This window comes from Triticum aestivum, chromosome 3A (genome assembly GCF_018294505.1).
Source record: "Triticum aestivum cultivar Chinese Spring chromosome 3A, IWGSC CS RefSeq v2.1, whole genome shotgun sequence".
NCBI classification, from domain to species: domain Eukaryota; kingdom Viridiplantae; phylum Streptophyta; class Magnoliopsida; order Poales; family Poaceae; genus Triticum; species Triticum aestivum.
In genome coordinates, this window is record NC_057800.1 from 695375084 (window position 1) to 695400865 (window position 25782).

The window sequence follows — 25782 nt, forward strand, 5'->3', positions numbered from 1 at the left end:
GATTCCACTACATACGGAACAAAATGAATGAATCTACACTTAAAATGCATCTATATACATCCGCATGTGGTTCATGGTGAAATCTCTACAAAGACTTATATTTAGGAACGGGGGAGACGACATACTAAGCAAGCTTCTCCTCGTTCTACGAGTTGACGGGACACATCAAAAGTACTCTCGTGTATAGAGCCTTGCCTCTAAGGTAGGCCCCACATGGTTTGCCTCTTTTTTAACATAACACGTCAAGTCGCAATTTGTTTGTTCACCCGTGGTAGACAATCCTCCCTCCACCAAGTGGACAACCAGTACACGTGCCAAATTACCACGTGGGTTATCTTTTTCGTACAGAAATGAGCTCCACCGTGTACCCGCGCGGGTGTGGTTGGGAAAGAGATGAGAGTACGTGCGTCGTGCATGCACCTCTTCTCTTCGTGCACGTCCCCCACCTACGTGGGTGTGTGTGAGAGATACAAACCGCGTTCATGAGTGTTTTTTGTTTTGGGGTGGGGGTGGGGTGGGGGTTGATTTCGTGAATTATTTGTGGGAATATGTGTTGATGACATCTCAAACAAAATTTTAAATGCAATGTGTGTGAAATGGAGGCCTATCCATATCATACATAGAGGGTTGGGCAATCCACGAGAAGAGAGGGAGGGGTCATAGCTATCGATAGAGTCGAAGAGAAGATCAAGTGGGTGGGTGCGAGATCGATGAAGAGAGCCATCGAAATTATGTGTGTGTGTGTGTGTGTGTGTGTGCAAGTCAAAGATATAGAACGACTGGCCTACCGGAACGTTAGAGGGCACATGTCAAGTTTGTGTGTGGCAGGGAGAAATGACTAGAGCGCTCAATGTATCGGTGTGTGTGGGGGGAGGGGGTGGGGGAAGGGGTAGGCAGAGGCCTAACTATAGAGGTAGAACAACTCGTATATGTGTTGAGAAGGGGAGACCCAGCTATGTCTTGAGGGAGATCGGTCGACATCCATACATAACTGAAGGACGGGAAATATGATGGGACAGAGAGAGAGGAGAGAGAGGGAGGGAGAGGGAGGGAGAGGGATAGAGTGCTGAATGGGTGATGGAGTTGCTTCTCGAAGATGGTGGGAGAGGCCTACTAGAGAAACTGAGGGTGGAACTGCAATGTTATCAATAAGAGTGGGGATGTATTTCTGTGTGTGCCTGTGCGTGATAGATCTGTCGGGACACATCCATGGATGATGAAGGGGAACCATGTGTTTGGTAAGCAAACCTAACTAGATCGATAGATCAATTGTTGTTTGTCGGAGGAAGGGAGAGACAGAACTAATGAGGTAGATCGATTGATGTGTGGGTAAAAACGAGTTATAAGGACCTAGCTAGCTATATGTATAGCGAGAGATCGGTCGGTGTACGTCCATTTGTTAGAGGCAAATAAGGCCCAGCGAGACGGATAGACAGAGAGAATGGATCTAGGAGGTGGTGCAAGAGGCCCAACTACTAGCTAGATAGGGGAGGAGTGTGCGGTTGTGAGATCGATGAAAAGAGGGGCGAGAGTTTACACGTGTGTCTGACCGTATGAGAGACACGAGGCAAGGACACATAAAGGAGGAGATTGAAGGTGTGTGTGTTTATGTTGTAGGCAGGCGTCGCTGGAGAGGTTTATCGATCGGTGTGTGTCGGAAAGGAGTTGTGGAGACTCTGGGAGAACGACCTAAAGAAAAAAAAATGAATGTGCCTGGTGTATAGAATGCCGAGGGAGGGGGGCGAGGAGGGCGTGTGCATGCACGAGAGAAAGTTAGTGGTAGCTACAAAGGTTAGAGGATTGTGTGGGTGTAAGAGACTAACAAAGATCATAATTTGATATGAAAGCGGATTCATATATTTGAATAGGAGATCATAGTGTTTTAAACATTGCATGCATGAATATAGCGGTGATACACATGTTGTGCACATGTTATACCATAATGTGATAATGCATGGCATTTGCAACTCACAGCTAAATGCCAAACAATCTAAACCATGCTATACATCAAAAAATCTCACATTTTATTTGAATTTGTGATAATGTGTGGCGTTTGCAGCTTACAACTAAATATCGAACAATCTAAACAATACTATATATCAAACATTCTCACATTTTATTTGAATTTGTGGTAATGTGTGGTGTTTGCAACTCACATCTAAATACTTGTAGGCGTAGGGGGCGGGGCACCATACATAATGTGATAAACACATTATACATATGAGACATGGTTTAGATTATGAAGATCTAGCTAGAGCTAGAAATGTAATGTGATTTGAAATCAAAATAAAGTGGATTCAAAAAATCTAGTTCGAGTTCATATAGTACACATAGTTCATATGTAACTCGATACTAATCATGTGGTGTGTTGTGAAGATAATACACAAACGATGGTTTAACTTGACAATAATGATGATTGTAGATCTTATTAAAACAGAGAAACGAATTCAAATGCTTTGACTTCACAACAATCATTACTGTAGATCTTATTCAAATAGAGAAACGAATTCAAATTTAGTTCATATTGAAGCGGTAGTATATACGTTTGGAATGCACTAAAACGTTCATTTGAGTAGTAGGTTGCATGCATTATACACGTAGCGAAATATTTTAATTGAACATAACATGAATTCAAAGTTTTGAATGACATTTGTAGTGCGCATTGATTTGGTACAGTACATGTTAGGCTTGTCCGGAAATTTCAACACGCGCCTTGTTAGCCCGAAATATTTAAGATATATCTTTGTCTCGTTGTGCTCCGACAACTCCCTCCATCTCAACCCGCGCCTTCCTATTCCAAAATTAAAATGCGCGCGAAAACTCCCACCTCCTGTGGACTCCCGACACGTGAAATGCCCGTGGTACCCCTGAACCGAAAGAACCGCCTCAAATCGGTGGGGGTACTTTTGTAACTTACCCCACATTTCGGACAAGCGCGTCTCTATGCCATGGTTCCCCACTGCCATCCCATCGGCCCACCCATTCGTACACTGAGGCCGCGAAAACCCGCAATGAAACCCCACACCCTGCTCCATCCGCCACCCAGCCGGAGCCTCTTGCCCGATGACGTTGTCCACAGCAAGACCTCGACGTCCCTCATCCACCGTAATAGATGAGGATCCGTCGTCGATCTCATCGTCCCGCTGGTTCAGCCACCCCGTCCTCCACCTCCAAGGAGCTGCCCTGATGTTCCCCTCGTCTTTGGCGCCACCTCCATTCCCACAATGCCGTCTTCACCTGCACCACTAGAAGAGCGTCATCATCACCGTTTCCTTGGATGAAGCTGCAGCCTAATCGGCGCCACCAAAGAGGTTATACACTAATCGCCGCATTTTCTTCTTGATTCGATCTCACGGTGCTGCCGGCGCTCGGTCCCGAGCCAACACGGTGCGGCTCCATCCACGGCGGCGTCGCCGGCCACTTCCTCCACGGCGTCGCTCCCTCGGCGGCGACGTCCACATCAGTAGGAGCTACTGCTGCTTTATCTCTCGCTCGCGCTGCTGCTCTGCTCTTGCTCTCGGTCCCCTGCCTGGTCTGCTCTTGCTATTGCTCTTGCTTGCAATGCTGCTCTCGCTCTTGCTCTTTCTTGCGATGCTGCTCCAATTTAGCTACACTTCAGTCAACTGAATTGACTTTTCGGTCAGTCGATTTTCAGGGGGTGGGGAGGCTCACCGGGGTGTAGGAAGAACCAGCCGCAGCGGGGAGGGGGGCTCGCCGGAGAGGTACCCCACTATCTATCTTAGGGTTCAGGATGGGGCGGTGGTCGCCGGCGGTGGCAGGGTGGTGGCGTGGGGATCGCCGGAGAAAAAGCTCGGCACGGGGGGGCTAGAGGGATGGCTGGGGCGGCGGCAGACCGGCAGTGGGGAGTGCTTTCGGGGCGAGCGGGGCGGCGCACCGCCGGCCGCGGTCGGCGGGGGGCTGCTGTTTGGCCGGTGGTGGCTGGCGGCTCAGGGGGGTGGAGGTTGAAGATGAACCACGAGCCCTTGATTTCGTATCCAACGGCTGCAAAATTGACTGACCAGAGATGAAAAAGTCAGTCGACCGACGTGTAGCCTCACCTTGCTAGTGCGTTCAGTTTCGACAACAAAATTCAGTTTCGACAGTTAAGTTCCGTTTCGACAGTTAAGTTCAGTTTCGACAGTTATGTTCAGAGATGAGCGGCTGATGTATTTTACATCTAGCACTTTGTGGTTATGTATTTTACGTCATGTATTGGAGATGCTATTAGAATTCCACTCAGGTTAACGTTGTTCTTTGTCACTCTTGTCCTACTTCAGCCTCGACGTCGTACAACTCACCGGAGCTGCTCCAACGACGAAACCCTCCATCACAGCGAAGCAGTACCTCGGGCTCCATCTCCAGATGCCTAAAATCTTCTTCCCCTCCTCCGACAGCAAAGTTAGCCAGAGCATCCTCACCGGCCAACACAATCATGCTGAGATCGACATGGCTTCGCCAAAGAGGTTGTACACTTGTTGCATCTCTTTTTTACTCTACATGTTATATATATTGTCCACTGAGCACACGGATTTGTTCCTTTAGTGTCTCGAAAGAAAAAATGTAGGAATTTTAATTTTCACTTGTCCTCCTTTTCAAATTCCTAGAGGCAATCATGTATGATGATATTTCCTATGTGTTTATGAATAAAGATAGTCCTTGGACATTATCAATGATGTGTATCAGCAAGTACATGACTTGTTTGTGGGACTGTCGGTGTCAAAACCGGCGGATCTCGGGTAGGGGGTCCCGAACTGTGCATCTAGGCCGGATGGTAACAGGAGGCAAGGGACACGAAGTTTTACCCAGGTTCAGGCCCTCTTGATGGAGGTAAAACCCTACGTCCTGCTTGATTAATATTGATGATATGGGTAGTACATGAGTAGATCTACCACGAGATCAGAGAGGCTAAACCCTAGAAGCTAGCCTATGGTATGATTGTTGTTCTGTATGTTGTCCTACGGACTAGAACCCTCCGGTTTATATAGACACCGGAGAGGGTTAGGGTTACACAAAGTCGGTTACAATGGTAGGATGTCTACATATCCGTATCACCAAGCTTGCCTTCCATGCCAAGGAAAGTCCCTTCCGGACACGGGACGAAGTCTTCAATCTTGTATCTTCATAGTCCAGGAGTCTGGCTGAAGGTATAGTCCGGCTATCCGAACACCCCCTAATCCAGGACTCCCTCAGTAGCCCCTGAACCAGGCTTCAATGACGATGAGTCCGGTGCGCAGATAGTCTTCGGCATTGCAAGGCGGGTTCCTCCTCCAAGTACTTCATAGAAGATTTTGAACACAAAGATAGTGTCCGGCTCTGCAAAATAAGTTTCCACATATTGCCATAGAGAGATTAATATTTACACAAATCTAATCTGCTGACGTATTCCGTAGTGTGACATCGCACCACGGCCAAGCCTTTATTCGAATCGTTTTATTTTCCCACCTTGGCGTGTCATGCGAGGCGGTTTCCTTGGCACGTCTTGTTAAATCAGAGATCGTGTCCCCTTATTTTGGGATTCTCATCAATACGGGCATGGGTAACCCTACCGCGCCATTGATTACAGCGCTTGGAGATAAGCGAGTTTTACCAGGCTGGTGGGGACATGTAGTTGCGTCCACCCATATAAGGGGATAAGGATCCACCTTTTCACCTACGCCTTCTTCCTCCTTTGCCTGTCCATTTTCGCGCACTCGAGCTCCAGCGCACAAGTCCGCACTCCCCACCTCAACCTTCTCCAGCCATGTCCGGAGCGGGAGGCAAGTGGATGGTCTCCTCCGTCACGGAGGGACACATCAAAAAATTGAGGAAGGCCGGATACTTGTCTAACAACATCGCGTACCGGCTTCCCGAAGAGGGGCAGCTCCTCCCCACCCCAAGGCCCCATGAGAGGGTAGTGTTCCTTCCCCACTTCCTCTGCAGACTGGGCTTTCCTACCAACCCATTCGTCCGGGGACTCATGTTCTACTATGGCCTGGATTTCCATGATCTGGCCCCGAACTTCATCCTCAACATCTCGGTGTTTATCATCGTGTGTGAGGCCTTCCTCCGCATCCGCCCCCATTTCGTCATGTGGCTCAAGACTTTCAATGTCAAGCCGAAGGTGGTGCGTGGCAACCAGGCGGAGTGCGGGGGCGCCATGGTGGGCAAGATGCCCAACGTCTTATGGCTCAAGGGCTCCTTTGTGGAGACCCTGAAGGGATGGCAATCGGGGTGGTTTTACATCACCGAGCCGCGCGACCCTGAGTGGGTGGCAGCCCCTGAGTTCCGGTACGGACCCCCAACGCGGCTCACGTCCTAGAAAGAGACGGGCCTGTCGTGGGGCAGCAAAAGAGAGGTGACTGGGCTGCAAACATGCATCCAATCCCTGGTGGACAAGCAACTCAAGCTCGTCAACGTAGTCCAGGTTATGCTCATCCGCCGGATCCTCCCGTGTCAACAACGGGCCTTCAATCTATGGGAGTTCAATCCGGCACAGCACCGAACTCTGAGCAGGCTCTTTGACACGACGTACGAAGATGCCTGGAAGGTGCTTTTCAAGGGCGCCGAGGCTCCCACATCCGCTACCGAGGATCGCGGATTCAGCGCGCAGCATCACGCTAGCACGGTAAGTTGTTTGTACCTTTTACAGGGTATTAGTTTTTCATAGTTTAACTCTGTGCGGGATCTAAGCTCCCTTACCTTTGACAGGATTGGCAGGCGAAGTCCGGACAGATCGACTGTCCGGCTCCTTTGCCCGAAGACCCAGCCGATGCCCACTCGGCGAAGCTGCTGGTTCCGGCACCCTATGTGGTGCCGGAGAAGAAGGCCACAGCGACTGGAACAAGTGCCCGGCGCCAGGAGGTGTCGGGTTCATCATCCGACGGCTCCAAGGCACATTCCTCCCGTGAAGACGAGTAGGAGGAAGAAGAGGCCTCTCCCGCTCTAGCGTGGGGAGAGAGAAAAAGGAAGGCCGCCCTTACTGGGGAGGCCGAAGGGTCCAAGAGGGGGAAAACCCTTCCTTCGGACTACTCCCCCAACGCCGACGACGTCGGGGAGGAGTGGCGGCTCAGGGCCAAGCCCCTGGCGAAATCGTAAGTATCCGGATACCAGAGTAATTCATAGTATTCCTTTATTGCACAGCTTTCCCTTATGTCGAATATGATTATGCAGCCCACCCAAAGACCGGCTCGACGCGTCGTCGAGCGGTTCACTGGACTCGTCGGATGTGAATTCACTTCCGATGGCTACCTCCCCCCGCCCTACGGACGACACCGAAGTGTTGTCCCAGCAGGTTCCAAGCCAGGAGGAGGTGGTCCTGGAGGCGCCGCAAGGTGACCTCCTGGACTCCAGGAGTAAAGGGGATAAAACCCCCCAGGGCTCCAAGTCCGGCTCTAGGCCGGACACCGCTTCGGAACCTTTAAAGGTTCCAGAGTCCGGCGGGCGGCCTCCTTCCAAGAGGAGCAAGCCCACCATGTCGGTGACCCCCGTCCAACCGGAGGCGCCGGACAATCTGTTGGAGGTGCCCAAAGGCGCCTCCTTCGACGAGGAGCACCGCACCATTATGAGTGCGGTGGTCTAGAAGGTTCGGTCTGCCAAGAGCGGACTGACTGAAGCTTGTGCTAGCCTTTTAACAGGCTTTGAGGTAAGTAAAGAATGTGTAAATAATATTACCCCATAGACAGTAGCCCCTGATGCTCTGTTTGGCGTTCGGGAAGAAAAGCCTAATAGAGGATCAAATAAAATTCGCAGGAGTCTAACAAAAAGGAGTCAATATGCGTATGCAGGCTTCTCTGCTGGCGTCCGCCGTACTGACTGCGGAAGTGGGCACGCTAAAGCAGAACCTCGAGCAGTCCGAGCAAGAGCTCGGGCGTGCCAAGAAGCAGCTCAAGGACAAGGAAGGTAAGAAATACCTTGTTTAAATATATATAAAAAAGGTGCAATTGCAAAAGATGACAGGATTATCATGGCTATTGTAGGGGCCACGTTTGAGGTGGCGACCCTTAAGCAAGCGCTGCTCGAGGCCGAGAAGAGGGCGGCCATGGAGCGCACCGAGCGGGAGAAGTATGAGGCCAAGGTTGGCAAGATGCGGCCAGAGTTCCAGGCTCTCATGGAGAAACATGAGAGTTTGGAGCTTGACTCAAAGACGTGAGCGTCCGAGCTCGTGGTGGCTATTGAAAGTGCCAAGTCTGCCAAGGACGAATCCCAGAAGACCCTCCAGGAGTTGGATGTGGTGAAAAATATAGCGGCGGGTAAGGCATTCTTTATGCAAAGCAAACACATAAACGTGAGTTACTTGTTACTTACCCGAATCCGGAGCTCTCCAGGAGCATTCGCAGATCTTCCCCATAGCGTGTCCGATTCCGCCGCATTCTATCGAGCCGAGGAGGGCAGCTCGACAGAGAAGGTGTTCTGGTCTCAGTATGCTGAGGCCGGACACCCCGTGCCCCTGAGCGACCAGCTGAAGCAACTGGTCGAGCTCCACAAGGCGGCCGAACAGGCCATGAAGGGCCTCATAGTTCGGCTGTGTCCTGGAGAGGCTCTGCCTGGGAGCTATTTTGGGCTGGTGCGGCGGCTGGTGGGGGCCTGTCCAAGGCTCGAAGTCATCAAGCGCTCCGTCTGCATTGAAGGTGCCCGTAGGGCCCTTGCCCGTGCTAAGGTGCACTGGGGCAAGCTGGATGTTGAGAAGCTTGTGAAGGATGAGCCACCGCCGGGGAAGGAGCATCGCAACCCGAGAATTATTATAAGGATGTTCTGAAGGGTGCCTGCCTTATGGCGGATGAATGTTCCAGGGATGTAATTTTTGAGTAAAACTCGCTCGTTTTGTCCTGTGCGCTGAAAACTTGTTCATATGCGCTAAGCAAAGATGTTGGAATTTAAAATATTACCTTATGTGCGGTTGTTTATCAATTCTGAGAGATGGCGAGTCGTCGGCTTCTGCCCCCGTGCCGCTAGTGCTGGGGTGTTCGGGGATAAACCTGAGCGCTCTTTTTCCCATGTTTGGGTCCTTCAAGGGAGGCGCTCAGCACAATGAACAAGGCAATCGGACTATAATGCGTGAACACTCTCACTTAGCCATAGAATTCTATAATTTTAAATTTCGGCGAAGCCCCTGGTATTCGGAAGACCGAGTTCGAGGCGCTATCCACGCCTTGGCCGGACGGAGCCGACTCCTCGCTCTAAGCGGCATAAGTCTTTAGGGACTCGAAAAACCTCTCGAACAGCGACCAACTCTCGCTTCATCATGACAGTCAGTTTTAGCTTTCTCTACTGAGGTGCTCGACCCAGCTCAACTGGGGCATAATCGCAGTAGTTCTCCTAGTGCTACCTTAGCCGATATAGCGGAACGTAAGGCACCAAAACATAGGAGCCGGGCAAACCCAACTATTGACCCAAGACATGATTCGGAGCCGATGCATATAATGCTATAAGTTCGGGGTGCCGCACTTGTTAAAGTGTTCGGACTTCTCACACCATATTGATGGGTACTAAAGCCCCTGCCGTATTTTGGCCGTACCAAAGAGTACGGGTGCAACATATCGTTAAGGAACATATATTTGTAAAAAAAGAGTAATGCAAAAATAGACAAAAGCTATGCATGGTTTATTAAAAAGGGCTGTGATCAAAGCAGAATGATACAAATAATGTGATAAGCAAAAAGGTTGGACTATTTAACATGTCCGTTCCAGGGGCAGGCTGTGGAATGGTATGCGAAACAGGTATACTGCTCATGATAGAGACCACCTGGGAGTTCCGTAATGCGGCATGGCTTGTCTGCTTCCTTGGTTCTTGCATCGTTTGTGCGGCATTTGAACTGCCGAACAGGCCTTCTGAAGAATAGAGTCCTGAAAGTAAGAGAAAATTAAAAAATCGGCAGCCCCTGATGCGGTTTAAGCCGTGTTTCGGGCGTGCCGTGATGGTGCCCCTCCCCCTGTACCCATGGTATTTCTAGAGCGTAGTTGTGTACGCGAAGCACTGGCGTCACATTTTTGCGAGGGCTGGGGTTGGGGCCGCATTGCTACGCCTGCTCGTAATGTTCCAGGCGGTCTTGTTGTAGGTTACTCCGAGCGCGCTTGACGGCGTCTGGACGTTTAATGACCGGACTGGAGAACTGCCTGGAGAGGCTGCTTTGTACTTCCGCTGCAAGGGCCGCCGTGTGCTCCTCCGTTCGGAGGGAGCGTTCGGTGTTTCCATTGACCATAATTACTCCTCGAGGGCCTGGCATCTTGAGATTAAGGTATGCATAGTGTGGTACCGCATTGAAATTGGCGAATGCGGTTCGCCCGAGCAGTGCGTGATAGCCACTGCAGAATGGGACTATGTCGAAGATTAACTCCTCGCTTCGGAAATTATCCGGATCTCCGAAGACCACTTCAAGTGTGACTGAGCCTGTACAGTTGGCCTCTACACCTGGTATTACGCCTTTAAAGATCGTTTTGGGTGGCTTAATCCTCGAGGGATCTATGCCCATTTTCCGCACTGTATCCTGGTAAAGCAGGTTCAGGCTGCTGCCGCCGTCCATAAGGACTTTGGTGAGATGAAATCCGTCAATAATTGGGTCTAGAACCAATGCGGCGAATCCGCCATGACGGGTGCTAGTGGGATGGTCCCTTCGATCAAAGGTGATCGGGCAGGAGGACCATGGGTTGAACTTTGGGACGACTGGCTCTACCGCGTATACGTCCCTTAACGCGCGCTTCCGCTTCCTCTTGGGGATGTGGGTTGCGTATATCATGTTCACCGTCCGCACTTGTGGGGGAAAACCCTTCTGTCCACTGTTGTTCGGTGGCCGGGGCTCTTCGTCGTCATCGCTATGCAGCCCCTTGTCTGTATTTTCGGCATTTAACTTGCCTGCCTTCTTGAACACCCAACAATCCCTGTTGGTGTGATTGGACGGCTTTTCGGGGGTGCCATATATTTGGCACAAGCGGTCGAGTATTCGGTCCAAACTGGACGGGCCCCTTGGATTTCTTTGAATGGCTTTTTCCGTTGACCGGATTTATAGCCTCTAAATCCGGCATTAACTGCTGTATCCTCAGCATTGTCGCTGTTAATGCGGCGCTTCTGCTTGTTGCGACGCGACCTGCCACTACTGTCCCTGGTATCCGAATTACCCGGGTTCTTGGTCATATTGTTGCTACGAGCAAGCCAGCTGTCTTCTCCCGTGCAAAAGCGGGTCATGAGTGTCGTGAGTGCTGCCATAGATTTCGGCTTTTCCTGTCCAAGGTGCCGGGCAAGCCACTCGTCACGGATATTGTGCTTGAAGGCTGCTAGGGCCTCTGTGTCCGGACAGACGACTATTTGATTTTTCTTTGTTAGGAACCGTGTCCAGAATTGCCTGGCCGATTCCTCTAGCTGCTGAATTACGTGGCTTAGGTCATCGACGTCTGGTGGTCGCACGTAAGTGCCCTGGAAATTATCGAGGAATGCGGCTTCCAGGTCCTCCCAACAACTGATTGATCCTGCTGGCAAGCTGTTAATCCAATGCCGAGTTGGTCCTTTAAGCTTGAGTGGGAGGTATTTGATGGCGTCGAGATCATCGCCGCGGGCCATGTGGATATGAAGGAGATAATCCTCGATCCATACTGCAGGATCTGTTGTGCCATCATATGATTCGATGTTTACGGGTTTGAAACCCTCGGGGATTTGATGATCCATTACTTCGTCTGTGAAGCATAGTGGGTGTGCGGCGCCTCTGTACTGGGCTATATCACGACGTAGCTCCAATGAGCTTTGTCTACTGTGTTTGGCCCTACCGGATTTGTGTCCGGCGTGACGGTTACCGTCTCGAGTCGTGGGGCACCCACGCGATCCGTAGATCGATCTTGTTTGCCTTGCCTTGTCCTCCAACATATCTCGTAGGTCTGGCGCATTTTCCCGTGCCTTGGTACAGGGTGCGGCTTGAGTGGAGGGCCGAGAGGCCTCTCTGTCGCGGCCACGAGGTGGCCGGTGCGCCGTATCAAGTGCTGGTGATGTAGGTTTAAGTGCTTCCTCCTCTAATCAGGGTAGCAACCTGCGCTTTGGGTAGCTCTTGGAGGGGCGTTCGAGTTTATGCTCTTCGGCCGCAAGGACTTCAGTCCATCTGTTGACTAGCAAATCTTGATCAGCTCTGAGCTGCTGTTGTTTTTTCTTGAGGCTTCTTGCCGTGGCCATAAGCCTGCGTTGAAAACGCTCTTGCTCGACGGGATCCTCTGGCACGACGAATTCGTCGTCGTCGAGGCTTGCCTCGTCTTCGGAGGGAGGCGTATAGTTATCGTCCTCGACCTCTCTGTCTGCCGCTCTCTCATGAGGGTTGGCTTCTCCATCCTCCTGTGCTGAATCTTGCTGGAGGGGGTTTTCTTTGGCATTCTTCGGAGTATTATTATCTCCCGTGCTAGAATCACCGTATTTGCTTTGGCGGGATTTTGAGCGGCGCCGCTAACGCCGGCGCTTAGGCTGTTTCTTGGAGGGGTCATCCTCCGCTGTTCCATCGCCATCTCCTTCTTTTGGGGTGTCCACCATGTATATGTCATATGACGAGGTGGCTTTCCAGGGCCTAATAGGCGCTGGTTCTTCATCGTCTCTTGCATCGGCGTCCATACCGTCGATGTCTTCGGAGTCGAAGTCGAGCATGTCGGTTAAATCGTCGACTGTAGCTACAAAGTGGGTGGTGGGTGGGCTTTGAATTTCTTCATCGTCCGTATCCCAACCTTGCTGACCGTAGTCCAGCCAGGGCTCTCCTGATAAAGAGAGAGACTTTAGTGTCTTCAAAATATCGCCGAAAGACGAGTGCTGAAAGATGTCCGCGGCAGTAAACTCCATGATCGGGGCCCAATCGGATTCGATCGGCAGGGGCGCGGAGGGTTCGGAGTCCGGAGAGGAGTCCGGCTCCTTGGAGTCACGAGTCTCACGGAGTGCGGGGCTGGTGTTCGGCTCGATCGCCATTGGGATCGCAGCCCCCGAGGCGGCGTCCAACCACCCATCCTCGATTGGCGCAGTTGGCTCCGAATTAAGGGTCGAAGCCGATGCGGGTGCGGCCTCCAGGGCACTGTTCGGCGGCAGAGCTAGATCATGCTCGTCATGACAGTGCAGCGCGCTCGGCAGTGGCTCGAATCCGTCGAAGATCAAGTCCCCACGGATGTCAGCCGTGTAGTTTAAACTTCCAAATTTGACTTGACGGCCAGGGGCATAGCTTTCGATCTGCTCCAGATGGCCAAGTGAATTGGCCCGCAGTGCGAAGCCGCCGAAGACGAAGATCTGTCCGGGGAGGAAGGTCTCACCCTGGACTACATCGTTATTGATGATCGTAGGAGCCATCAAGCCTAACGGCGACGACACAGAGGAACTCTCAATGAAAGCACCAATGTTGGTGTCAAAACCGGCGGATCTCAGGTAGGGGGTCCCGAACTGTGCGTCTAGGCCGGATAGGTAACAGGAGGCAAGGGACATGAAGTTTTACCCAGGTTCGGGCCCTCTTGATGGAGGTAAAACCCTACGTCCTGTATGATTAATATTGATGATATGGGTAGTACAAGAGTAGATCTACCACGAGATCAGAGAGGCTAAACCCTAGAAGCTAGCCTATGGTATGATTGTTGTTCTGTATGTTGTCCTACGGACTAGAACCCTCTGGTTTATATAGACACCGGAGAGGGTTAGGGTTACACAAAGTCGGTTACAATGGTAGGAGATCTACATATCCGTATCGCCAAGCTTGCCTTCCACGCTAAGGAAAGTCCCTTCCGGACACGGGACGAAGTCTTCAATCTTGTATCTTCATAGTCCAGGAGTCCGGCTGAAGGTATAGTCCGGCTATCCGAACACCCCCCTAATCCAGGACTCCCTCAGGGACTATGCATTGTATGATGACTGTCCTGAAAGGTCCCTGGTGGAAAGGGTTGTGTGGACGCGCAGCCAACTAGACTAGCATATGACATGGTCGATGGCTTGGTCTCACTAGCCATGGAGCATTGGATGCTAACCGGATAATATGGACTTGGAAGGATCTGGTCGGGTTCGACATAGTCGGATCTGAGTCGAGATAAGGTCCGAGTCGGACAGACCCAACTATGAGACGCAGCGATATGTCATCTGTGAGTCTCTAGTACAACATATGTTCTATGTCCTAAGACCTGAGCTGACGCATGTACTCAGGATGGTGACAGACTTGCTTTGGGCCGACCAAACACTACTCCGTAACTGGGTAGTTATAAAGGTAGGTTTCGGGTTTGTCCAGAACCATGTTGCGAGACGTGGTCGAGCAAGATGGGATTTGCCCCTCTGATCAGGAGAGATATACTCTGGGCCCCTCGTGTGATCCGACCAGGATAAGCATGGCCATGTGACAAGGATTATGAGATAATCCGGTTTGTGGTCGGCATCACCGGAACAAGAAAGAGGTCGGGCTAGCACAAGGATGACAGACTCGCCTTGAGCTCGACAACATATATCGTGTGGAAAAAGGAATGGAAGTATCATGTACAGGTTCTCTAACCAGCTTCATAGTCTGCTTGGTGTTCGGCATGCCTTGCTAGAGGCCGCTACCAACCGTGCAGTTCGGAGGTGATCCAAACTGCGACCAAGCCGACTTGAACCTAAGGGGTCGCGCTCTTAAGGGAAGGAACCTACGAGGTCGGATCTGAGGACACTAGTCAGATGTGATCCGAACTGTATTCGGATTGTGCCGAGTAGACTTATGGGCTTTAGGGTCCGTGCGAGGCCCAAGTGTTGAGCCCGTGATGGACGCCTATATATATAGTGGAGGTGTCGCACACTAACGCGGCTGATCGCTTCAGCGCTTTCACTAGGGTTTGCATGTGTTGCGAATAGACACCTCCACTCGCCGCCGGTCGTGTGATTGGACCTAGCAGTCCGCCGCATGATGTTCCTCCTGAACACGCGGATACCGTTAGAGACGGTGCACTTGCACCGCTCCGGCAAACCTTTATGTGGGAACCGACCACCGGTTGTACGAGGGAGACCGGACGAGGAGGAGACGATCCACGTGGACGCGCTGCCCCAACTCTTCTTCCGCTGCACGGCACTTCGCGTCTAGTGGTAATGAACTGCGATCCATCTCCCGTAGCATGTTCTTGGTTGTTCTGCGCGTAGGAAATTTTAATTTGCAGTCGACGCACCCTACCATAGATCCCAACACAAATACCATCGTCCTATATATGAGTCTTTACCTCTCGACCATTTCGAGACTCCTCGTCATATCTGTGATCTCATCCGGGACTCCGAACAAACTTCGGTAATCAAATCACATAACTCATAATACAAATCGTCATCGAATGTTAAGCATGCGGACCCTACGGGTTCGAGAACTATGTAGACATGACCGATACATATCTCCGGTCAATAACCAATAGCGGAACCTGGATGCTCATATTGGGTCCTACATATTCTACGAAGATCTTTATCGGTCAAACCGCATAACATCATACGTTGTTCCCTTTGTCATCGGTATGTTACTTGCCCGAGATTCGATTGTCGGTATCATCATACCTACTTCAATCTTGTTACTGGCAAGTCTCTTTCCTCGTTCCGTAATGCATCATCCCGTGACTAAATCATTAGTCACATTGCTTGCAAGGCTTATAGTGATGTGCATTACCGAGAGGGTCCCAGAGACACCTCTTCGATACACGGAGTGACAAATCCTAATCTCGATCTATGCCAACCCAACAAACACCTTCAAAGACATCTATAGAGCATATTTATAATCACCCAGTTATGTTGTGACGTTTGATAGCACACAATGTGTTCCTCCGGTATTTGGGAGTTGCATAATCTCATAGTCAAAGGAACATGTATAAGTCATGATGAAAGCAATAGCAATAAAACTAAACGATCATTATGCTAAGCTAACAGATGGGTCTTGTCCATCACATCATTCTCTAATGATGTGATCCCGTTCATCAAATGACAACACATGTCTATGGTCAGGAAACATAAACATCTTTGATTAACGAGCTAGTCAAGTAGAGGCATACTAGGGACAGTCTGTTTTGTCTATGTATTCACACATGTACTAAGTTTCCGGTTAATACAATTCTAGCATGAATAATAAATATTTATCATGATATAAGGAAATATAAATTACAACTTTATTATTGCCACTAGGGCATATTTCCTTCAACCCCAGCCGTATTTCTCTACTTAAACATGGTGTTTCATGCTTCATATTATTATCCAATGATGTCTTTCCATCCTATGATGTTTGAGTAGATTCATTTTGTCCTATGGGTTAATTGATGATTGTGATTGGTTTGAGTTGTATGTTTTATTTTTGTGTTGTCCTATGGTGCCCTCCATGTCGCGCAAGCATGAGCGATCCCCACTGTAGGGTGTTGCAATACGTTCATAATTCGCTTATAGTGGGTGGCGAGAGTAAGGAGATTGTTTTGTATGGGAGTAAAGGGGACTTGTTACTTAACACTATGGTTGGGCTTTACCTTAATGATCTTTGGTAGTCGTGGATGCTTGCTAGAGTTCCAATCATAAGTGCATATGATCCAAGTACGGAAACTATGTTAGCTCATGCCTCTCCCTCGTATAAAATTGCAATAATGATTACCGGTCTAGTTATGAATTGCCTAGGGACAAAATCCTTCTCTTTGTGTCACAAAAATATCTCTACTAAAACTAACTAAATTGTTTCTTTATATAAACAACCCCTAAGTTTTATTTTCGTGTTCTTTATTATCTTGCAAACCTATCGTATCACCTACAAAATAGTTTCATCGTTGTTCTAGGTAAAGCGAACTTTAAGTGCGCGTAGAGTTTATCAGTGGTCATTATTACTTGAAGGGAATACAAACCCTACCTTTAGCTCCTCGTTGAGTTCGACACTCCTATTTATCGAAAAGACTATAGTTTATCCCCTATACTTGTGGGTTATCAAGACCTCTTTCTAGCGCCGTTGCCGGGGAGCAATAGCGTGGGGTGAATATTCTCGTGCGCGCTTGTTTGCTTTATCATTAAGTAGTTTTATTTTCTGTTCTAAGTTGTTCTCTATCTTTGTTATGGATATGCAACACGAAACACCAAAAAATAGTTCTACTTGCTACTCATGGAGATGGGTGAAGGAAATATGCCCTAGAGGTAATAATAAAGTTGTTATTTGTATTTCCTTATATCATGATAAATGTTTATTATTCATGCTAGAATTGTATTAACCGAAAACTTAGTACATGTGTGAATCCATAGAGAAAACAGTGTGTCCCTAGTATGCCTCTACTTGACTAGCTCGTTAATCAAAGATGGTTTAAGTTTCCTGACCATAGACATGTGTTGTAATTTGATGAACGGGATCACATCATTAGAGAATGATGTGATGGACAAGACCCATCCGTTAGCTTAGCATAAATGATCGTTTAGTTTTATTGCTATTGCTTTCATCATGACTTATACATGTTCCTCTGACTATGAGATTATGCAACTCCCGAATACCAGAGGAACACCTTGTGTGCTATCAAACGTCACAACGTAACTGGGTGATTACAAAGATGCTCTACAGGTGTCTCCGATGGTGTTTGTTGAGTTGGCATAGATCGAGATTAGGACTTGTCACTTTGATTATCGAAGAGGTATCTTTGGGCCCTCTCGGTAATGCACATCACTATAAGCCTTGCAAGCAATGTGACTAATGAGTTAGTTGCGAGATGTTGCATTACGAAACGAGTAAAGAGACTTGCCGATAACGAGATTGAACTAGGTATGATGATACCGATGATCGAATCTCGGGCAAGTAACATACCGATGACAAAGGGAACAACGTATGTTGTTATGCGGTTTGACCAATAAAGATCTTCGTTGAATATGTAGGAGCCAATATGAGCATCCAGGTTCAGCCATTGGTTATTGACCGGAGATGTGTCTCGGTCATGTATACATAGTTCTTGAACCCGTAGGGTCCGCACGCTTAATGTTCGATGACGATTTGTAATATGAGTTATGTGATTTTATGTACCGAAGGTTGTTCAGAGTCCCGGATGAGATCATGGACATGACGAGGAGTCTCGAAATAGTCGAGACGTAAATATTGATATATTGGAAGGCTATATTCGGACATCGGAAAGGTTCCGAGTGATTCGGGTATTTTTCGGAGTACTGGAGAGTTACGGGAATTCACCGGGTGGAAGTAGTGGGCCTTAATGGGCCATACGGGAAAGGAGAGAAGGGCCTCAAGGGATGGCCACCCCCACCCATGGCAAGTCCGAATTGGACTAGGGAAGGGGCGGCGCCCCCCTCTCGTTCCTTCTCCCTATCCTACTCCTTCCCTCTCTCCCCTCTTGGAAAAGGAAGAAGACTCCAACTAGGATTGGGAATCTGTAAGTGCATCTAGTGCCCCTTAGTGATTTTGGTGTATTGAAGACTTATAGGTTAAGGGACTAATGCGTTTGTGAGTGTACACAGGTCTATAAGTCTATGAGGAGTTTGATATTTACAGAGAAAGTCGACCCCTAAAAATGAAGTTCTTCGACTGAAGACTTTGGATTTTTGAAGACTTTTTGAAGACTTTGAAGGTGAAGAAATTGGTCTGACCTTGAAGACTTGGTATTCATTCGACGAACATGAAGCGTGAAGACTTTTGTTTTCGTAGTTTTATTTTCTCTTTCTTGAGTCATAGGAAACACCATACTTCTAAAGGGGGTCGAGGAAATACTAAGGAAAATTTTGTTCTGACTGAAGAGTTAGGAATTTGCCAGTGCGGATTACCTACACAGTGAGGAACATGATAGCCCTGAGGATTTTGCTACTCAAAATTCCGACCGTTGTTGTGCTATGAGCCAGCTGTCCCAAAATATCTATCCACCTAACGGTCATATCATTGAAGGGCATTTATGTCTTATCATGTCGGGCTGCTCCCTAGGCTATAAATAGCCGCCCCCTACAACCACTAGCTGGTTGGCTGCTTCGAGAGAAACTAACACTTGTCCATCCTCCGAGGACTTTGAGCGAAAATCATCAAGTGAGGAAAACCCAAAACCAAACACCTACAAACCCCAAGTGATTGAGCATCACTGAAGAGATTGATCCTGCGTGGATCTGACGCTTGTTACCTTTGAAGACTGTGCTTCTTCCAGATGGTTAGGCGTCATGGTCTAGAGCATCCAAGAGGAATTGTGGATCGCCGAGTGACCAAGTTTGTGAAGGTTCGGGAGTCACCTGAAGACTTACCACGAGTGATTGGGCGAGGTCTGTGTAACCTTAGCTCAAGGGGAATACGGTGAGGACTGAGTGTCCTGAGCTGCGTGTTCGGGACTGGGTATCCGGGACTGTGTGTCCTCAGATTTAAATACCTAGCCGCCCTAACCAGACTTACAACTGAGACAGAAGTTGGAACTGGTGTACCAAATCATTGTCTTCACCAAGCTTACTGGTTCTATTTCCTGAACTCTTTCATTTCCTCATAACTGTGTTGTGTACTCGTTCATATCTGCGCTTGAAGACTTTGACTAAAGTTTTTCTCAATTTCCTCAATTCAATTTCTTCAGTCTTTTTGTCTTCATCCTGTGTTATCCTGTGCTTATGCTTCCTATACTCTGTGCATGTCTTCATTTCATCATGATGACTATGCTTGTGTTTTGTTATGTTTACTTTTGAGTACTTATTCCGCTGTTAGCAGTTCTTCACTAAGGAATTTCCTCACCTGCAAATTGGTCAGTGAAGAATTCATAAAAATCGCCTATTCACCCCCCCCCCTCTAGTCGATATAACGCACTTTCAGTTGGTATCAGAGCAAGGTACTCCCTTGTTTTGTGTGATTTTGGTTTAACCGCCTGGAGTTTTAGTTATGTCGATCACAGGTATGATCAAGGTCTCTGCTGGGTGTCCTACCTTCCATGGGACGGACTACCCCTACTGTAAGAATACGATGTGAATGCATCTTGAGGCAATTGATAACGATCTCTGGTATGTGGTGGAAAATGGTGTTCCCTCAGTCACACCTTCTCTGAATGCTGCTGATGTGAAGAGATTCAAGCAACTCGATTCTCAAGTGAATAATAACATATGTGGCCGTCTGAGCAAAGGACAGTATGGAAGAGTGAGTGCTTTGGAAACTGCTAAGCTTATCTGGGATAGACTGTCCAAAGTGAATGAAGGAATCTCAACACAGCGTGACTCTCGAGTTGATGTTCTTCGCAATCTCTTCAACCGCTTCAAAAGACTCGACAATGAAAATGTTCAACAAACCTTCGATCGCCTCACTGACATCTCAAATGAGATTCAAGCACTTGGTGCCACTGACATCACCGACCATGAGGTGGTGAAGAAATTGTTGAGATCGCTTGATTCCTCATTTGACACTCTGGCATTGATGATACAAGAACGTGCTGATTACAAGTCACTTGATCCCCCTGATATTCTCGAGAGGCTAAATACTCATGAGTTCCAACTTGCTGAAAAAAGAGATCTTTATGGTTCGAGCTATGGCAGATCACGTGCACTGAAGGCCAAGGCAGTATCTGAGTATGAAGATGAAGACTCTAGTAGCAGCCTTGGTGATCCTGAAGAACTAAGCCATGAGCTAGCACTACTCGTGAAGAAGTTCCAAAAGTTCTCAAGACGTGGTCGCTTTGGAAGACCCTCAAGGAGCAATGATTCCTCATCCAGTGACTACAAGAGGAGGCTCTGTCACAAATTCAATAAATCTAGACATTACATTCAAGATTGTCCTCAGTGGGAAAAGGAATTAAAGAAGAAGAAATACAAGGATTACAGTTCCGATGATGCGAAGAAAAAGAAGAAATCCACAAAATCTTCATCATCAAAATCCTCAAAGTCTTCATCTCACAAGAAGAGCAGCTCCAAAAAGGCTCGGGCATTCATTGGCAAGGAAATGGACTCTGAGGCTGAATCTGAAGAAAATGAGGAAGAGGAGGGATCTGAGGAGTCTGAATCCGGTGTGGCAAGCCTAGCCCTCGCTACTGCATTCGTCAGCAAGTCTATCTTCAACTCTGAAGAAAATGACCTTACCAACAAGGCTGATGAAGGCAATGATGACTACGCTCCCACCTATTGCTTCATGGCAAAGGGTGCCAAGGTACTCAAATACACCTCCTCTGAATCAAGTGAGAATGAATCTGATGAAAACCTCAAGCCCAGCTATTCTAAACTTGCTGTAAAACAACAAAGGGCTTTTGAAAAGGTTCAAAACATGCTAGACAAAAGTGATGATATGTTGGGTGAAGAAATGGATCGCACTAAAGCCTTGACTGAAAATCTTCAGAGACTTCAGACTAGGTTTGACAACCTTCAAGGTCATCATAACACTCTCTTATCTGATCATGAGAAGCTTTCTTATGAATTTCTTCAAAGAAAGCAAGATCTTGAGAAGCTAAGAGTGAGTTATGAAGATCTTCAGAAGGAGCGCGATTCATTACTTGCTCAACAAATCAGTGCTTCTCAGGAAGAATTTGTTCCCCCTTGTTTGAAATGCATTGAACGTGAATCTGCTAATTCTTCACATGAATATTCAAATGCTTCTAATGTTTCAAATGCTTCACATGACTCTGCTATCACTAATTCCTCATCTGAGGACACTGCTAGTATCACTGACGATGCAGGGCTGAAGGACTTGTACATGACAGGCATGTACAAAAGCCTCAAAGAGCATCAGACTCTTTGTGATGTGCTTAAAAAGCAGATCCTCAACAGGAACCCTAGGAAAGAGGGTATTGTCTTTCAAAGGAAACTCAATGCTGATGGTACATATTGGAAGCCTGAGCAGTACCCCAAAACTACATGGGTTGCTGCAAAGGGACCTCCAGTTAATCCATCTAACTTATCTGGATTTGCATGTGAATCTCCTAGTTCTGACGATGAGTCATTTGACTCCAACTATAAACTGTTCAAAAATCAGAATGGTGAAGTATTTGCTAGATATGTTGGCACTAACTGCAGGAATGGTTCCCCTATGAAAAAAATCTGGGTTCCCAAAAGGTGCCTTGAAAGTCTTAAGGTGAATGTCATCAGGACACCACCTATGAAGAATAGGAACCCCAGATCAAATTCTTCATATGGACCAAATTCTTCAAAAGGATTAAAGTCCTCACATGAGTATCATCATGCTAACAACTCTGTTTCGCAGGGAATAGCTAAGGGCTATGAATACGAGCATTATTCTTCTAATCATCATGTTCATAAGTCCTCAAAGAATTTCTCTGCTTATTCATATGTTTATCCTAACTCCTCTTATGTGAAACGAAATGGACTGGCTTCTATGCCAACTTTCTCGTATGGAGCTCGCAGAGTGATGAACTCTTTGCCACCCCTTCAGATGTGGATGGTGAAGAAAAAGAACTAATCTCTTCTGCAGGGTTAGGTCTCCAGAAGTACGTAATCGTCTGAAGAATTTGCTAGAGACCTGAGTATGCCTGAAAGGACGCAGGCTAATCATGAAGAAATGAACTTTCATTTCTCACGTCCTCATACTGCTTTATCTGTTTTTTTGCTTGATGAAATTGATTTGATGAATTGATGTCATATTCTTCACTGATGAAGTATATGAGTTCGTAAGTTGCACTAATTCATCTACAGGATGGTCAACCCAAAGCCACTGAGTGGGTCCTCGATAGTGGATGTACAAATCACATGACTGGTGACAAGAATCTATTGATGGATGCTCCATTATCTCCATCACATCTGAAGCATATTATCTTTGCCGGCAAAGGCAAAAGTGGGGTATTGGGTCTAGGTAAGGTTGCGATCACAAAGGATCGACACATGGACAAAGTCATCGTGGGAGTCCTGGATTAGGAGGTCTCCGGAAAGCCGGACTATCTCCATTGGCCGGACTGTTAGACTATGAAGATACAGGATTGAAGACTTCGTCTCGTGTCTGGATGGGACTCTACTTGGCGTTGGAAGGTAAGCTAGGCAATACGGATATGTGTATCTCCTCCTTTATAACCGACCTTGTGTAACCCTAACCTCTCCGGTGTCTATATAAACTGGAGGGTTTTAGTCCGTAGAGCAACATACAATCATACCATAGGCTAGCTTTTAGGGTTTAGCCTCTCCGATCTCGTGGTAGATCTACTCTTTTACTACCCATATCATCAATCTATACCTACTAATAAAGTAAGGTGCGTTTCGCCGATTTTTTCATCCGTTCACCTCTATTTTTAAAGATTTTTTACTATCCGATGTGGTACTAATTTTTTGTGCCTTACGATCGCAAGAAATATCGCAATGTGGAGTTCGTATGTAAAGTCCGTCCTGGGCTAGGTAGCCTCGCGGATGGGCTTTCCTAGAGCCCAGGAAAAATCTGGGCCAATAGCCATGCGAGTGGGCTTTCTTCTGCAGCGAAAAAATAGTACTACTCTAGGAATCGAACCGAAGACCTCCCATGTAATCTAGCTACAACTACCAGCTGAGCTAAGTACGTTTGATGTTCAATTGTCCCATCCCACTTTTGTAAACCAATTCCCACCAATTAATATACCAACCACCTCAGAAATCAACGAACAGATGCTGAAAACGAGTAGCCTCCTCATGTTTGGGGCAATCTAATTATTAAGCGGATGGGCACTAATTAAAGAAGGATTGCATATAAGGAAAGTAAGTAAAGGAAGGATCTGTGGGCTCGATACACAAAAAATGCATATGGGCAACGAGGAGCATCATGAAATGTGGAGCGCATGGAGCTTGCCGGTGACAAACCGCTGGAGAAGCACGATGGCGTGCATGCGTGTGTTTGTGCACGTGCCACCACCACCGAAGCCACTGGGCTGTGCACGTTCACGTATATGCATGTGTTTGTGCAGGCGCCACCACCACTGAAGCCACTGGGCTGTGCGTGTTTACGTACATGCACATGAACTGAAACCTATTCGATGCCACACTCAGAACTGTACAAGTTCATGTATTTATATGCACAGTACATGAAGGGATATATATTATTGTGCTCGGGGATTACAGGTTACAGAATTTTATACATGTAATCGAGCATCAATGCTTAGGCCAACTCTCCTTTATCTATTCTATTCAAGAATATTATTTGCAACGTGGAGAATTTCGCATTTAATGAAGAAAGACACAAGAAAAGGCACAAACCATCTTGATCCCAAAAATCCTAAACCATTTAGAATGAGGTGGACAAAGACGAGAAGGAGGATAAGGAGGATAAGAAGTTCAGGAAGATAAGAGAAGCACCAAAATTTAATGCAATACGAACATCCGAAACCTCTCATTCAAAATTTATATTGAGGGAACATGTCGTTCAATCTAGCAAAATCCCACGACCCACATAAGTATACGCCCTGGTTTTTGACCGACTCCATGCCAGTTTTGGTCAACTAGGGATGTATCACACTACTAGAAATTAGGTCAATAGCGACCAACTATTGAGAACTCTTGATTGTTATTGGTACAATGATTGAGTCCCATCTCCAAATTAGCCCCGTGAACCCTTGCTAGGTATGGTGGTCGTTGTTTTGTTATGTTTAGAGGGCAATTCCACATCCTTATCTACTTAAACGACGAATAAAAAGGAAGATAAGTATTCCATACTGAAAAGGGGAAAATTCCACGTATGCCCACAAATATCTCTCCCCAACGCATCTCTCCCTTCAGCGGCCGCCCGGCCCTCCAGCCGCCGCCTCCCCCACTTCTGATCTCCCATCTCCGTCCCAACGTCGAGCGGAACAGCGGATTCCGGCTGAGCTCGGCGTGGTTACAGTTCCCAGTGGCATCCTCTGCGACGGGTCATGTGGGGTGGGCCGCGCGCTGCTCATCTTGGTGTTGGCGGCGGCGGCCATACCCTGTCATGGAGGCGGCCTTCCCTTGCTTGGCGCGGCGGCTCGCTAGTGGATTGCGGCGTTGACGCAGCCGGCTCCGACGGGGCTCCTTACCGACCATTTTTAGGTGCCGCTCGCCCCAACATTGCTACACCACAGGCCTTGCCATGCCTGCCAGGTGCTTGAGTCCTCAAATACGGATTGAACCTAAGAAGTCATCCTGGGGAGCAGCCACCATCTTCGTCTTGGTCTCCTACACTGGCAGTCTGGCACCAACATTATGAGAAAATTTTGAAGTCCAGAGTAAATGCAGAGTATGGTCGTTACATGTGTCAATATATTCTTGTAGATTACTTTGTTCTGCTCCAACTTTTCCATTGTTCAGAATTATGCAAATAAATTTGACAAAGCTATATGCTTGATCGTCATTTTTTTCTTTGTGTTTTATTTCTGTGCAATACGTTTTGTTCATCTAAAAAATAGGACGCTAACTACATAATATATCTAACCATCTCACGAGTATTTTACGTATATATTCTAGTAGAACTTGACGTGCTGGATTCTAGCTAGTTAAGTTTAGTCAGATGGATCAACAATGCAAAAACACTATAAAGTGCAGTTTTTATTCAATAGAATTGATAAGATTTTTTTGTATTACATAGTTAAGCACTTCCCATGAATTACACGCGTCAGGTGTATGTTTTATATCGTTCATGCAGCATTTTTTCTGTTTCTTGAACTGAATAAGCTGTAACTGAAATGCCAACTTTGTCGAGAGGAGCACTGGGAAATGGCATCATGCTTGCACTAAATCTCCACGTTCTTTCCAAAAGTTTACTAAGTCAATTGGGTAGAATCCTCTGTAATCCAATATTACTAGCCCAGCTCTCAAACATATTTTTTTACTCAATTAAGGTAAGTTTGGTTATAGGCTCCAACATTATAATCTGAATTTTTTTTACTGTTTACTTATGACATTCTGTTTTTATGAACATGTATTTAAGACTTGCTATTTTTCATTTCCAATAATATAAACCCATTGTGCCTTGTCTTGTCATTTTATCTCAACTAATAATAG